Source organism: Lagopus leucura, unplaced genomic scaffold (genome assembly GCF_019238085.1).
Source record: "Lagopus leucura isolate 7727_CA_CO unplaced genomic scaffold, USGS_WTPT01 Super-Scaffold_100009, whole genome shotgun sequence".
In the NCBI taxonomy this organism is placed as follows: domain Eukaryota; kingdom Metazoa; phylum Chordata; class Aves; order Galliformes; family Phasianidae; genus Lagopus; species Lagopus leucura.
Genome location: NW_024962266.1, coordinates 5,956,870 through 5,973,160, shown reverse-complemented (window position 1 = coordinate 5,973,160; position 16,291 = coordinate 5,956,870). Strand labels below are relative to the sequence as shown.

General features: G+C 46.9%; 1 protein-coding gene across 6 annotated transcripts in view; it reads left to right on the top strand.

Annotated features, from left to right (window-relative positions):
* Positions 1-14,078, top strand: part of TADA1 (transcriptional adaptor 1) — a 40,846-nt gene extending 26,768 nt beyond the window's left edge. For 4 of the 6 annotated variants that reach the window (XR_006179426.1, XR_006179425.1, XR_006179424.1 and 1 more), the window contains 3 exons: positions 6,131-6,384; positions 10,448-10,490; positions 12,555-14,078. The gene's annotated coding sequence lies outside the window, so the exon portion shown is untranslated. The remainder of the gene's footprint in view (positions 1-6,130; positions 6,385-10,447; positions 10,491-12,554) is intronic. The other 2 variants (XR_006179428.1, XR_006179427.1) reach the window with 2 other exon arrangements.
* The last annotated feature ends 2,213 nt before the right edge of the window (positions 14,079-16,291 follow it).

Sequence of the window (16,291 nt, the reverse complement as noted above, 5' to 3'; positions counted from 1 at the left end):
CGGGTGTTCTCAGTAGTTTAGCTGGGACAGGAATATTCATCCTACACTTCTCCAACTGTTTAATGCAATATTAGAGCCCCACTGGAAGAATCAGGAGCTGCAACTTTCAAGGGGAGTGATTTCAGAAACAAAAAACTCCCATAGGAGTAATAAGGGGAAGCAGACAGACTGATGAAGACAGCAACAGATAAGCAAGAGAAGCCACATCCTTAACTCTTCCCAGGACAGGGATGCACATGGAGCATCATTGGCTGCACATCCCTTCCTGGGGCGTCCAACCCTGCAGGAAGCTTCACTGGGAGAAAACTGGCCAAGCCCAGCAGTCCTACATGAGAACCTGCGTTTTTAAGTGGAAGCTTTATCTTTATTAGTATTGGCATCAATTGTTTCTCTTCTCTAGAAAGATGTATTTGACTTTTGTCTCCTGTTATTTTACAATCTAATGCTATGGGCGTGATTTCTTACTGAGGAACAGGAAGGAAAACTGGTATGACTAAGTTCACCTCAACCTTTCAGAGGTTCCAGTGCAAACACTCAGCCCCTGCCCACTCAGTTGAAGTCGTGGTGAGTGAAGTCCACTCAGAGACAGTAGCAAAATCCACAGGGGCTCACTGGAAAGAGATAATGCTCAAGGCAAAGGTCACTGTCAACCTGGAAAGTTTCTTCTGGTGAAAAAAAAAAAAGAAAAAAAAAAGAAAAAAAAAGAAAAAAAAAAAGTAAAAAAGTGGTACAGCTGGCCTTAAAACCTCACAGCTCTGCTGTAACATGCCATTGCTCATGGTGAGGGGATACTGACATCCCCCAGCTCTGAGACTGCACAGGACTGCACTGTGGTCCACTGGGAGCTCAGCACCATGACACGGCTGTAGCATGTTGCCATTAAACATGTAGCTCTGCTGCAGATGCTGTATGGCCTGTGCTGGGCACACCAGAGTCCCTAAGGGTTGGGAAAACCCGCTGGCACTATCAGAAGCCCTAATCCTGCCTGGATTTTCTGTGCTTAGCGCAGCCAGTTCTTGGAATTGGGCTTATGCAACCATCCTCTTGAAAAAGAGCCTTCTCCTCACCAAGGGATTACAACAACCCTTGTCGCAAGTCCTGGGGAACATGTTTACATGCAGCAGTAGAACCACAGGGGTGCTACAGTGATGCCACTCACCCTGCTACTCACTTGGAAAGATCCCGGCACAGCGCTCTGAAGTGAGGCGTTGGTGTCACTGTCTCTGGAGACATTCAAGAACCACAGAGATGCAGCATGGAGGGACATGGATTAGCGGGCATGGATTGGTGGTTGGATGATTGGACTTGATGACCTTAGAGATCTTTTCCACTCTTAATGGCACCAAGCCATAGATGCCCAGGATTTGATTCATGAATTTCACAGCGTTTCCAAAATTTCCTCCTCTGCTTTTCACTGCCAAAAACTGTCTGAATCATACAACCTCCTGGCCCAATGCCTCTGCTAACAGAAATTTTTGGAGCATTAGCAGCCAAAGAGTGGCTGTAAGTGAGGAGCATGAAAATGGCACATGAGAACAAAAATCAAAGCATGGAAAATAGTTCATATGGTTGCAAGACACTGAAGCAGGAGTGCACAATATTCTGGGGTTAAATGCTTTTACCTTGATAAGTAGGACTGGCTCAGTTCAATTAATCCTGAAAGCATTAAAAGAGCACTAGATAAGGCACATGCTGAGCAGCTAGACCTGGAAGAAAATGTTGCCTGTCCTACGCTTTGCTTTTTTCTCTTTGTAATGCTATAACACGATTGAAAGAATAGCAATAATAGCAGAGTGACACAACCCTACAGCAAAGGAGAACAAACCTAAATGCAGCAGCTAAGGGTGCAGAAACAAAGGAAGAAAAAAACTGCTTACCTTTGGATAGTCTCAGGTAGGCACAGATCTCCAGCAAGATACCCTCACCTCCACTGCCAGCCCTTAAATGAGGTCTGGGAATGTGTGGATCCTGGCTCCAGCCCTTCAGGTCACTCAGGTTCATTGCACGCACCTGAGCTCCCCTGGGTTGGCCCTGCCTTCCCACCAGGTGCTCAATCACTGCTTCATGCTGTGACTTAGCATTTCTGCTACACTCTTGCACAACTACGAGTCTTCAGTTGCTATTTCCTGCTATTCTGCTTCATCAGATTGCATGAGCCAAGACCCCCAAGGTAAAGATAGCTGTCGGTGGACAATAAGGAACTGCACATGAAAGGACAGCACTGGGTATAAGTTGTACTACCTGATGGCACCAACGAGAGCAACAGCAGATCTCTGCTAGCACTGCACTCCAAGTAGATGCCAGCCCTTTAAACTAGAGCCAAAGACTACCAAGAAGAGCCAGAAAGTGCCTGAGATACCTTGCCTCAAAAGGAGCATCAGTGTTGCCTAGCTCACAGTCAACTGTGTTCAAAACACTTGGAGCTCTGGAACTGCAGAGAGGTGCTGAATTTAGGACAGGTCCTTCCATTTTGTCACCAAACCATCAATAATCACTCAACTTGCTCTGCTTCTGTCTAGCAGTGATTTCATACAGATCTTTCATCATCAGTGTAACAAAAAAGAGTCAAACTTCTTACCAAAGACACCACAAATTCCTACAGCTACTCCTGTACCCGAGACTTTCTTATCCCTCACAAGACAACTTTATCTTTTGTTCCCGGAAACCCACACTGGTTGCTTCTCATTTCCTTTTTCTTTCTAGATGTTTATAAACAGTTCAATCAGTTGTTCTTCTATTCTTCTGAGAAGTTCATCTGACCCATGTAACTCCCAGTTTCCACCTTTTGGGGTTCTAAGAGTACTTTCCCAGGAAATAGGAATAGAATTGGGAAGGGTGCCTGCAGGGTCTCCCAGGCCTTGGAGAAGAGCCCTCACATATGTGCAATGCTCCCAATGGGCCAGGAGCTGCGGTTTATGGTGAGGATGCTCTTTGCTTCATCCCACGGGCTGGAGTATAGCAGCCTCATGGCATGGGGACGCTGATGGGTAGCAGCTTCAAGATCTGGTAGAGGGGTGACACTGCAGGACTGAGCCTCAACCGTGGTCAATATGCGTTAGCCAAGGTTTAGCCATCAGTTCTGGCAGGAATAATTTTGCTGTCAGTACCAGCAGGAACCATGTCTTTGGAAAATGACTGGGATGACAAAGAAACCAGAAGCTAGGAAGATTTCCTGTGGGAGTGCAAGCAGGGGATCTCATAGCACGTACTTGAAACCACCAACCCTGCATGCACTTGGGTTTCAATATGCAAGGCAGGCGGACAAGATGAAGGCAATTAAAACCGCGGAAGGTAGTTTGTGCATCATTGTTCATGATGGTACTGAATGAGCTGTCCTCTTTCCTGTTTCGGACACAATGCCAGATACATTACTTGAAATGCAGCTTTCGATCCTCAGTGCCGCCTGTGTCATTAACCCAGGCAAAGCAACACTTGCACTGGGGGAGTACAGAAATGACAGAGCAATTTCAGAAATACATATGCACAACCTCCACCCACATTTTCAGGGTACATTCTTTTAGAAGCAAAACCAGTGCAATATCCAAAGTGGGGAAGGGAGATGAGTGAGACATTGTGTCTGGATCAAAGGCACATAAAAGAATGTGAGCATTATGGGGTCACGCTGGTTTGGAATGTCTTAGCATCTCCAGTATTTTTGTAGAAACCAAGCAGCAACTGTGAAACAGTTTCCTTCCTTGGAGGGCCAATAGGAGAGAGCGGGCTGCTGCATCTGGCAGAGCTACTCTGGTACATGGCAGTGCCTACTCTTCCAGGAAGGCAGATGTGGTGTAAAGATTACTCTCTCTTTCAGTGATTCCCCAGTGAACCACTGCCAGGCTCACTGGCAGGCTATACCAGATCTGTGCTGATTGCCTCTGCAGCCCCTTGCTGATGGCTCTCGCTACAGGTAGGAGCACAGGTTTTGGACAAGCCTGCCTCACAGTGCTCCTCCCCTGCTTCTGCCATGGGGACTGCGAGTGATGGGCACCTGCCCTGAGCCGTGCCCAAAGCAGGCACCTCAGGGCACAAGGAGGTGCAGATGTTTGCAGCCCAGACAGACTCTCAGCATGTCTTGCTATTCCTGTGGCATCAGTAGAGCCTGGTCCCAGCTTTCTGGCCGCCACGGCCAGGAGCTGCAGCTGGCTGAAAATAGTGTCATGGGGAAGGACCCAGAGGTAGATTTTTTTCCCCACTGGAAAGCTATTCTGAAGACACACTAAGATTAATAAATCTCTTCACTAAGCCTGTTATGGATGGACACCGTGGCTGGAAACATGAAGCCTGTTTCCTGGGGACCTTTCATGGAAGCAGGTAGATGAGATAGGATGTTGCAGACTTGCAGGAACAAACAACCTCCCTCTCCGTGTCCCCACAGCTTCAGTGGGCCTCTGCAGCACCACAGAGTGTTGCCTTGCTCCTCTTCACGTCTTGGCTAAACCTGAGCTCAGTGCTGGGAGCAATGCCATCTAGGTCAGAGGGAACTTCTCAGAGGCAGCATCACTTCCCCTCACCATGGCATCAGTCATATCTGGGACAAGGAAAGAGGGTTAGGGCTGTTCCTGGACCTCTCGGTGAGCTGGGGTTCAGCGTGGGGCTTGAGCATGCCCCAGTGAGCAGCTGCTGGCAGAAGTGGGACAGAAATTCCCACGCACCCAAGAAGTAACAGAAAATTTTAAAATTGAGCATTTTTTCAGTAAGTTTTCATGACTTCTGGCCTGCTCTTAAGTCAAATACCAGTGTATTCCTGACTCAATCTACCAGCTTTTGCCAACTGAGTTTATTTCTCAGGAATAAATGTACTGAGGAGCTGTGTGTCCTCATAGAAGTTTGTTCACCCAAGTGCTGCACTCCATCCTTTGTTCAATTCATGTTTATAAGAAATATCCTTGCTTAAATGGAAAAAAAACATATGAAAAAAAACTTTATTCTTGCTTTCTCTGCATGCAGAGTACATGTTTGTCAGGACATGTGCCTTGTGACAAGTTGACAAGTTAAGAGAGAACATTTTGGGGAAGGGAAACTTCTGACAGCTCATACCTGACAGATGAATGCATTATAACACTCCCAATGGGCCTGATCCTCACTGGGAGAAGGTAGCACCTGACTCTAGTCACGATATGCTGATTTACAACAAAAAAAATCTGTCTGAAAGAGTGACAGAAAGCAGTGGTGGACAGCCTCCAAAGAGGCTTTGCATCTTGTCACCCAAAACATGCGCAGGAGATGGCCCTTGCTGCAGACAGCTGACATGTATCAACTCACACATCACATGCGAGTGTCACAAGAAGACTAAGCAAAGGGGGAGTGTTGGGAGGAGAGGCGGCAGAGGAACATGTAATACAGGCCCTTGGACAGATAGGAAAAACTGGATTTGCATTTCAAGTTTTCAGTGTCCCAAAAGGCAGTGATCTTCCAGGAGGGAAGCCTGATGGCCCACTTGTAGGGGCAGGGTGGAGGTTTCAATGAGTGCAACAAGGGATGCTCCATGAGCAGTTCTCCATTTTCTCTCTCATAAGTTTCATGCAGCATCCCATGGCCTTAAAGGTAGAAGACAAAGGTGAAGAGAAATGGAAAGGACATATTTTGTCTCCAATTCTTCATGACTTCCATTTGTCTGATATTCCCTCCTATTAATTACTTCTTTACAGAAAAGAGATTTCAGCAGCATCATACTCTACAAACCAGGCAGGCAGCCAGTGCTCTGTAAACCCCCAACCTGCAGCTGAACAGAAAGATGAGAGCTTTTACTGTCAAAAGACTGCTCAGAGAGATCAGTGTCCATCCAACTCTTAGCTACCATTGGAAACATCACATATCAAGAGATCCACAGCTGAAACTATGAAAGACATAAACACATAAACACATCTACATTCAAAGGCCCTTACTCAAAACTGAACTGGGATGCAACAAACCAGCCCCCACATTCACCAAAAAAAAAAAAAAAAAAAAAAAAAAAAGAATAAAGAAAAGACAGAAAGAAAGAAAGAAGGAAGGGGAAATTCAGATTAGTCACAAAGAAGTTCCCCTGCCTGCCTCTGTGCACATAAAACCCTCTCCTGAAGGCAGCGTGTTCATTTCATTTCTGCTCCTGGGGCAGGAGCACCTATCTCATCCGCTTTGTGCTCCACAGGCCCTCCTGTGCTCCTCGTCCCTGCCCTGCTGGCAGAGATGGAAGAACAGTCAGATACGGAATTGAGAAAGCACAACGATCAGAAGGACTGTGAAAAGGAGCCTGCTGGCATCATGAGTGATGATGAGTGGAAGGGCTGGCAAAAAGGACAGGCTAAGAGGAACACGCTGTACCTCATGTCTGCAGCCACTCAGTGGATATTACTGCTTGCCTGCTTGATTTACCTTGGTACAGATTCTCTGCAACTCTGGACGGTAAGAGCTCTTGTTCAACCCACTGTCTTCTGGCCTGTAGAACTTAGTATGGGGTTTCGTTAGCAACGACAAAGGTTTATCCCTATTCTAGCCGTAAGGTTCTGATGCATTCCTAATAATTCTCACACCTTTCTTATACCTCTTGTCCTCACAATAGTGCCCCGTGTCACCAACTACAGGGCTGGGGGACAAGCTGTCAAGAAGTGGGATGGTTCCAGGAATGCACTGTGCAGCAGCACCCTTGGAAGAGGTCTGTCCCCCCACGACTCCAGCCCCACCACCTCATCAGCTGCTAGTGAGCTGACTTGCAGTGACTTGTGTATGCTCTTTTAATTGAGATTGTCTGAGTGGAGAATTACTTTTATTAAGTGCAAAATGAAGGACCAGAAACCAGGTAGCTTATAAACTTCTCCTGAATTTTAAAATACACTATATATGCAGGTAGATATGTCAGAATGCAAGCTAGCCTGTGACAGCTCTAGCAAGAATCTGGAAACCCTACAGTGCTCCCAGGCTGCATGCACACTGGGCTTTGGGAACAGCCATCTGTATTTGCAGAGGACGGTTCAAGCCTGTGTGTGTCTACATGAGAGAAAGATGCTGAATATGAGACCAGAGGGTTTCATTTACATACTGCAGACAATATGCCTAACTGAGATGCTTGAGATTTGTAAACTTTTAGTAAACCTGCAGCAAGTACATTTTCCTCTTTCACACGATTGCAGACTAGTGGATTATCAACAAGATTTCACTGCTATTTCAGTGCTGCTTATGCACTAGCTACCCCTCCCACATCTTCTCCAGGAGCAGTGATTACTTTGAAGTGTGTTGTGCTTCATGTTACCAGAGTTCATTCTGTCCTCTCACTTAGACATGACAGAGAAGCAAGCCAGGCATATGACACTGCAAGGGAGAGACGGCCTGATGTTCTAGGTGCTTTGCTGTGCAATGAAAACACTCATGCTCTGAGCAAATTTCACTGTCCTGTACCTCACAGCAGTTGTTAAATTTTACAGTGATGTCACTGATAACACTAAGAGATAACACATTTCATTCAGTTCAGTCTTCTACTATGTTGGGGTTTTTTTTTTGAGAGAAGTTGCATTTAAAGCCAATGGAGACGGGGAAGCTGTGGTGCCCTGCTTGAATAAGGGTGGTGATAAGGGCAGTGAGGTTCAGGCACAGGCTGCACAGAGAAAAGGGGGGCGCTCCATCCATGGAAATATTAAAGGTCAGGCTGGATGGGGCTCTCAGCGCCTAATGGAGCTGTATGTTCAGTGCAGGGGATTGGAGCTTGATGACCTTTAAAGATTCCTTCCAACTCAAACAATTCTATGAGTCTATGAAACACAGAAATCTCTCTAGGGTCCCACTCTGGTTGCAAGCCCTCAACTCTCAGGAGTTCTCTGCTCTGTAAAAATGTAAACTCGAGTCTTCTGCCACCTGAGAAAGATGGCAGCGCAGCCTGTCAGCCTTACAAATCCTAGACAGAAGCTGATGAGGAGAGGACATGCAGGCCTGGAGTTTCCCTCCTCAATAGAAATGACTGAAACGGTGCTCAAGGACCAGCAGCCGCTGCAGATGAAAAGCCGAGGCCCTGGGAGTCATCAGGAAGGACTCCTCCAGCTTTAAACACTTGCTAAGTGCAAGCTCAAAACCTGTTCCCACTATTTTAAGCACCAAGTGCTCTGTTTGACAGGGCATGCTGTGTGGGAGAGGTCTCATGGGCTATACCCTGGGGGGCTTTTATCGCATGAGAATTACAGGGCTTTGTAGGATAACCATGGACTCACCTTAAAAAAGCAGAGGGAGCAGTGCTAATCAGACCTGACTCTGGGGGCAGTTCAGGGAGACAGACTTGGGAGGGAGGGCACAGCACCATCTGGGTGGCAGGCCCAGAGAGCTGGGGCCTGGCAGTGACCAAGAGGCTGTTCCTGCTCTTGGGAAGCTCCATAGCAGGACAGTGCCATGCTAATTGTAATAGTTAGATAGTAGCTGTGCTTTTTCATAGAAAGACCATGTTTGATTACTTTCCATTGTCCTCACAAATCCCTAAATCCCACTGGACTACTCAGCAAAAACACAGTGTAAATAATGTTACGAAACATGTTCAAGAATGAGAGAATCTGCACAACAGAACATGCTTAACAAAAATGTACAGCAAGCTGGTTTGTATCACCATGTGGCTAGGAGAGCAAGCCTCAGCTGTGACCTCCAAATGAGCAACTATTAACAATAGTAACTTGTGTATATGCAGTGCTTGTGACTTCCCATCTCTGCTGAAATTACCTCCTTCTGCTGAGCCAGCTGGGAAAGACCAAGGGCAGGCTGCTTGCAGGTATAGTCAGAGGGTGTGAAACTCCCTAGTGATGAATGCAGGCAAAATAAATGGCACTGGCAGCTCAACAGTTCCTAGTGACCTATTGCAAGATGGTTTTGCTTGAACAGAGCAGGAAAAGGTGCAGGGGAAGTAATTTTACAGAGGTTTAATGTAGATGAGAAAGATATAGTCATAATCCTGGCATACAACTCACTTTCAGTGCACACGTCACCTAAAATTTATTAGGTTAGTTGATAATGAAGTCCTTCAAGACTTCACCAAAGATATACCAAACATGTAAAGAGCCTTAGTGACAGTGGGGCTGATTTTTTAGAACTGCTACAAGCTCGTCCCAAACACGTGTTTTATCAGACCCTGTCCACTGACAGCCAGACTGGACAGCTCGCAATGGATGTTGCACGACCTCAGAAGCTCAGCAGTTCTGCACTTAGCTATTTTGTTGGGAAACTACCTGGAAATTTCAGCTGCTTGAGTCAAAGGGTGAGATGCTTGTACATTTGGGCACCTAGAAACATAATAAGTGTAGCCTCAAGCCACTGCAGTGATGGATAGGATCAGTAATGTTCTATCTGGCACCAGATAGCAATGACACAATAAAAGCTTGTCTTCGGTAGTTGCATCCAGCCTCTCAAGCACTACATCAGCTGTAACAGCACTAGAGGGTGCCAGAGCAGACCTTTCCCACTGCCAGCACCCTCTTCACACTTCAGCACATACAGCACAGCAGGCTGCCACTCTAAACACCTTCCCTGCCCTCTTGCTTCTGCCAGGGTGCAGCACTGGATCCACGGGTCAGCGTGTCTGTCTGTGCTCACCCTCGAGTCTGCTACTTCCAACACTATTTACGTGCTCACAGTGAGGAGACTGCTGCTGTTTCTGTAACTGATGGGGTAAAAAATATAAAAGATAGCTGGTCAGATGCGTGTTGACACATCTTTGAAAACCCATGGCGTAGGCAGAGAAAAAAACACAGCAGCCAGCTTAATCTGTCACTCTTAAGTCAGGCAAGATATTGAAGAATTGTGGTTGTGAAGACACTGCAGATTTGGGCCTCCTGTGGTTACAATGAGAGATGTGTTAGAGATGTTAAGTTCAGATTTAAAAAAAATCTAATGCAGCAGCTTGGTGCTTTGCATATCTGATCATTAAAATGCCCACTTCTCTATTTGCATTCACTTTTTCTGTTATACATGTAAAATGCAAACCGATTTTAAACATGCCTTAATGCACTTCTAAGGGAGCCACTGGGAGCACTGCATCCTGTGACAGCCTGACCTGGAGTGCAGAGAATGCACCAAGAGCACTTGTTCTGAGCCTACAAAGCCAGAGCCACCTTTTGGTGCCCTGCAGCACGAGGGTGACAGACAGGGCACATCCAGCTCTGTGGGCAGGCATCCCCAGCTGCCAGTTGCACTCAAGCAGCCATGCAGAGAGGTTCTGCACCCCACGGTCCTTCCTGCTTGGTCTGCCTTGATCATGCTCACCAGGATGTTTTTCCATGGCAGGACCATATGTCCCTGGTGTGCTCAGCTGCTGGATGAAGGTTGGATTGGCTGGGAATTACTCTAAAGTTTTACTTTATAATAATGCCAGTATGAGCAAGCAAGGTGCATAGCTGGCTAGCAGCGTCCTGTTCCCAGAACAGAAATGAAAGCAAAACTGGCAGAAGCAATGGGACCCAGGGGCATTAACATAGATTTTTTTCTCTTCTTATTTTTTCAGCCTCACAGTGACAAAGTCAAGTGGACCTTCATCCGGTACACAGGTGGGTGGGCAGCCAGCCAGGGGTCTCCTGGTGCTCTGGGGCACTTGTCCCAGTTCCCAAATGGATCCCCATGGTGTCTGGGGGCTCTGGTAGCCCAAGTGCCTGGTGCTGTGGTGTTGGTGGAGGACAAGGCCAGGAGAGCAGAGGAAAGAGGAATAGAGCCACAATGTACAAAACTAATCAATGAGCTTTTCCTCTACGGGCTGAAACACAAGAAATTGGAGCAGCTTTCTGCTGTCCATACTTACATACTAAAACAAACATTCATTCCATTAAAGAACAAAACAAAACAAAAAGACTGGAAGGAGCAGTCCTTGAGAGTAGCCCCTGCAGAGAAGGACCTGGGGGTCTTGGTGGATGAAAAACTTAACGTGAGCCAGCAGTGTGCCCTTGCAGATCAGAAAGCAAATGGTATAATGGGCTCCATCAGAAGAGGGGTGGCCTGCAGGGACAGGAAGGTGATTGGCTTTCTCTACTCTGCTCTTGTGATGCCCCATCTGGAGTACTGTGTGCAGGTCTGGAGCCCCAGTACAAGAAAGACAGAGTTGTTGGAGAGGGTCCAGAGGAGAGCCACAAAGATGATCAGGGGACTGGAGCAGCTCCCCTGCAAAGACAGGCTGAGGGAGCTGGGCTTGTTCAGCCTGGAGAAAAGAAGGCTGCGGGGTGACCTCATTGCAGCCTTTCAGTACCTAAAGGGAGCCTACAAACAAGGGGAGTCAACTCTTTGAAAGGGTAGATAACTGCAGGATGAGGGGAAATGGTTTTAAGTTGAGGCAGGGAAGATTTAGATTGGATGTCAGGGGGAAGTTCTTTACCATGGCAGTGGTGAGGTGCTGGAACAGCTGCCCAGAGAGGTTGTGGATGCCCCATCCCTGGAGGTGTTCAAGGCCAGGTTGGATAGGGTCCCTGGGCAACCTGGTCTAGTATGAAATGGGGAGGCTGGTGGCCCTGCATGTGGCAGGGGGGTTGGAGCTCCATGATCCTTGAGGTCCTTTCCAACCCCGGCCATTCTGTGATTCTGTGAAAACATGTGTTTTTGAGAATTTACTGAGCACACACAGTACCCTCTTGGGGTATTTCTGAAACAAGTAAATGATTTCCTGATTTATGAAAAATGCAAATGATTTCCTGGAGAAAAATGAACATACACATGGTGGCAGAAACAGCAGCGCTCAGCGCACTGTGTACTTTGCATGCTTTGCCCCATGCCACACCTCAGCAAAAGGAGCAACAACTCAAATTTTCAAGTCACAATTAAAACGTTGTTTGCGCATTTGGTGAATATTACAATGGTGGCCGACAGCCTAACCTAACAGGAAGCCATGTTAGAGAAAAAGCTTGGGAAGTCTGCCCGCTGCAGAACGGGGCTGTGTTGTGCAGACAGAGACCTGATGACGATGATTTTTCATCAGCCTCCCCTGTGTGGTGCACAGCACAGCAGGAGAACATTTCTAGCATAGCTCTGGGAATTGACACTGATCGTTCCCAGAGAAAACCTTTCATAGAAAAGTTTTAATTTCTCCAGATTCTGCTCTGTGTTCATTTATTCTTTCTGTTTCTGTCTACACTGCTCTTTCATCCTGCTTTCTCCAAAAGGATCCAAGAACAAAGGCAGGGATTTTTTTACCCACATCTCCAGAGAAAGCTCTTTTTCCCTTCCTTCCAGCTTGGATAACTTTCCCCTCCTCTTATATGATGCTTTTATTTTCTGTTTCTCTGAGGAATCCATACTTCCTAAACTCATAGGAATGCTTTACTTCTATGTCTTAATTAATAGAGTAAATAAATAATATATAAGCAGAAACCTGGGGAAATTATTCATACAAACTGGAGCTGCAGTCCAAAAGGTGCAGCATGCTCAGGAATGGGAACTTGAAAACTTTCACTGCACATCAAGTATGTCTAGCACAGATGATAACCTAGCTCCAGTCTGCACCATTCTCTACTTCAGTCTCTTCCTTTCCTATGTTTTTCCACCCTACCTGCAGGTAGTCTGTACAAAACTGCCTTCTATCAAGAATATATTTGTCTTAATAGGATCATCTTTTCTCTCTTCTGTTCCAGGCCAAAGCATTGCAGGAGTGGCCATGAATCTCAGTGCTGAATTTACCTCCATTCCTGTCATAAATGGCTCCATCGTGATCCCCTGTGATGGCCTCTACGTGGTGTCCCTGAAGGGTGTTCTTTCTCCTGACCTGGAGAAGGGCTCACTGAAGCTGATGATGCAGAATACAGAAAACAAGAATGCCCCACCCCTCTGGGAGCGAGATGTCCAGAACAGCAGCAACGCGGTAGATCTCATCACGATACTCTACTTGTTTGCTGAAAATAACATCATCCTGTCAACCAGCTCGAACGCCACAATCCAGCATTTGACATTTAGCCTTGTTCTACTAAATCCCATTTTTTGCAACTCATAGGTGATGGCATGAAACATAACACATAAAGTACAGCTTTTCCTACTGATCCATTTGAACGTAGGAGGCTTGTTCCCCAGGCTGTACTTGTACAGGCAGACTCCCTCCTTGGGGCTGTGGAAAGCCTCAGCTGGGGTGCAGATAAATCACAATGCAAACAGGCTTCATATAGCGCACGCATCTCTTTGGAGCTCTACGCAGCTAGGATGGATCCTTCTAACACTCAACAAAGGGGTGTGTGAAGCCATTGAGGACAACAGAGATGAACGCCAAAGAAATGTATCCGAGCTTCATTCGTATTCAGAGAAACCCTGGGTGTCTCTAGTCACTTGGCAGTACCTGTATATAATACAAACGCGCTGTATATTTGCTAAAATAAAGTGCTAAACCAGGAAGATATGCCAGGAAGATACTGCCTTTGCAGAGAACTGGGTAAATGCTCTCTGGCAGGTAAAGGCCATAAAGGGAAGGTGGGCTTCCAAAAGAAGCTAACAGGACTCAACTGGACTGCAGGAAGGTCCTGCAGCTACCTTGGGATCTGTAGGAGCAGCTATGAGAGAGAAGGCTCGCAGGCCATCCCAGCTGTCTGCAGAGTATTGATCCTGAGCCATGTGTCAGGTAGGATGTTTACATCTTGATGCCAGGTCTCAGAGGTGTTAGTCTGAAGGAGAATCTCCCTCAAAAACACACACAGAGAATGGCTCAACCCAAAAGTGATCCAGGTACATGAAGTTTGGGAAGAAGCATGAAGGCCCTTGGTAACTTCTCTCTGACGGACCAAGTGGAACCTGAAGGTCTGCGCATCTCCTCAGGGAGGACCGGATAGGTCCGAAGAGTCTTGCTATGAAGGTATGCACCACAAAGAGGTTCACAACCCAACTTCCATGACATATCTGTGCACCCATACGTACCCTGCCTGGCTTCTGCCAGAATCCAGACAGGCTGTTCCTGGCCACTGGACCAGGGGCCCATGTTGCAGACAGCAGCTACTGAGGACAACACTGTCTGTGCCCTGAGCACAGCAGGCAGCTGTGGCATTTCTGATTGAACTAGGGCAGATTTTAAGGACAAGTTGACCATCTGGCTTCCAGTGAACCCCAGCAACATTTTGGCATCTCCTCGCTGACTGTACGCTCCAAAGTCTATTATTAAAGGTATTTATATATTTATACTATAGGCATGAGAATGTTATTTCTTAGAAACATCCAAAGGGAAGGGTTGCAACTTCAGGTTGTCAGAACCAAACTCCACTTGCAGATTTTCCCCATGCCACAGAGCTTTCCTGCTCTGATCAACTCCTCAGCAACCACCTCTGCAGACACAGGTGTCAAAGGCAGCTTCAGAAATCCTCCAGACTTTGGTGAGCATTTCCATGCGCATTATACTATTTCTGGCACCTTTTACACACACACCTCCTCAGTTCCGTGGAGGTAACCTCCGTGGCTGAAGCAGTGACTCCACTGAGTGCTGAGAAGCAGCTTCTTCCATCAGGACTGAGCTGCAGGCTGGCTTGTGCCTGCAGGGTGCCTGCAGGGTGCTACACCAACTGAGAGACTAAGCCTCAATGCTAACAGATCTGTCCCTCAGAAAGGATCAACCTTCCTGTTCAGAGCAGGAGAGGGCATTTCACACCCTGCATGTTGAAGCTGACCTACACTGACCTATATATACATGAACACACACTTGTCTTGAAATAAAGGCTGAAACAATTCAATTCCAGAGCTTAATGACTTGTGAGATTAACTCACCAAGTTTCTATGTTTTCTATATCATCAGCTTCAGTCTTGCGATCCCTGTCTCCACAAAGCTCAACGTCTCTTGCATAGATGAACATTAATTTTTTGCTATTGGGTTGTTAAGTTTCTGTAGCAGCTTGCAGATGGTGCTTATGTTACATCTTACAAATCTGACCGACCAGATTAGTGCACTGAGGTTTTGACTCATCCCTCAAAATTACCTGTGGTAGGATCTGGAAGTATCTGGAGAAAATCCATGGCTCTGGAGAGACAGGGCTCTGCTGCCCCAACTAACGGGGACTTCATGGTCTGTCTCTCATTGGCCGTTTCACAAGAACCCTTACACAGAATACAGTCATCAGCCAGAGATTACTGACAATGCTATGATATTAAAGCGATCTCCACTGATACTACATCTTATGTTTGAGCCACATTACTGCATGAACTGCAGAGGTGGCCACCACATACTCCCTTTGTTTCCCACTCCCTGCATGCATGAAAGAAGGGACAGAGTGATAAAGCTCGTGTAAGAGCCATGGTCACCCCTGAGGAGGAACTGGCCTCCTTGGTGCCCATCAAAACTGCAGAGCTATTGCTTCCTGGCTGAGATGAAACCACTGAGAGCAGAGCGGAGCAGAACCGAGACCAACAACAATAGAAACATTTAGTCACCTTTCACCTCCCTTCAAAAGTCATCACCTTTTCTACCACAAATGGTTACAACTAATGATGAATAATAAACCTGTGGTTTTTAGAAAGCCATCATGAGTCACAGTTATTGGCTGTTCACTTCACTAGCAAGAGAGAACAAGGAAGCTGCAATGTGTTTGGCAAAACGCAGCTGATCCTACTGCTGTAAAGCTGGCACTGCCCAGTGTCAGCAGCAGAAAGCAGAGGACTCCATTTGTGAGGGCTAAAACAAAAAACAGGCTGAAGGTGATCCCACTGAGGTGCTGAGCAGCAAGGCAGCGTCCCAGCCAGCAAACCACAGCTAACACTTGTGTGCCATGCAGGCAAAACATGGAGCTCAGGCCACTTGTAAGCAGAATGAGGCACTAGAAAGGCTGCAGGCTGAGGCAGGAGGAGATAGTGAGTCTGGCTGACCTGTTCCAGGGAGATAAGTGCTGGGCAGAAGGAGCAGGCAAGCGCAGGCAAGAGGACATCAGGAGAGAGATACCTTGCCAGAAGCAGGTCTGTGGATTGTGTTTGCAACTGTGGGACTGGCAGAAAACTAAAGGAGTGCTTCTCCTACGAATCCACACTCAGTGAAGCAAACCTCTGCAAACATTGAAATACATCCACTGCCTCCTCAAACACCCATTTCCTCATCCTAATGCAAAGACTTGCACATTTAGCTGTTAAAATATGACAGCCAGTGTCAGTTATTCTAAATGGCAATATTAGTCACCTCTTCAGGAGATAAAGTTGTTCCCAGGGGATTACTAGCTAGAGCAGATTCCCAAGCACAAACACAATCCCACCTGTGGACTTGCACTTTTTACTGCTTCTGTGGTTTCAGGGTTGGTCGCCCACACAGCACTCTGGTGATCGGCCAAGGCACCAGGGTGTGGAGCTGGGCCACTGGCCAAGGGCACTTGGGTGATGTATTGGTGTTCATTCAGAGAGCAAGCAGAACAAAGGCTGAGGC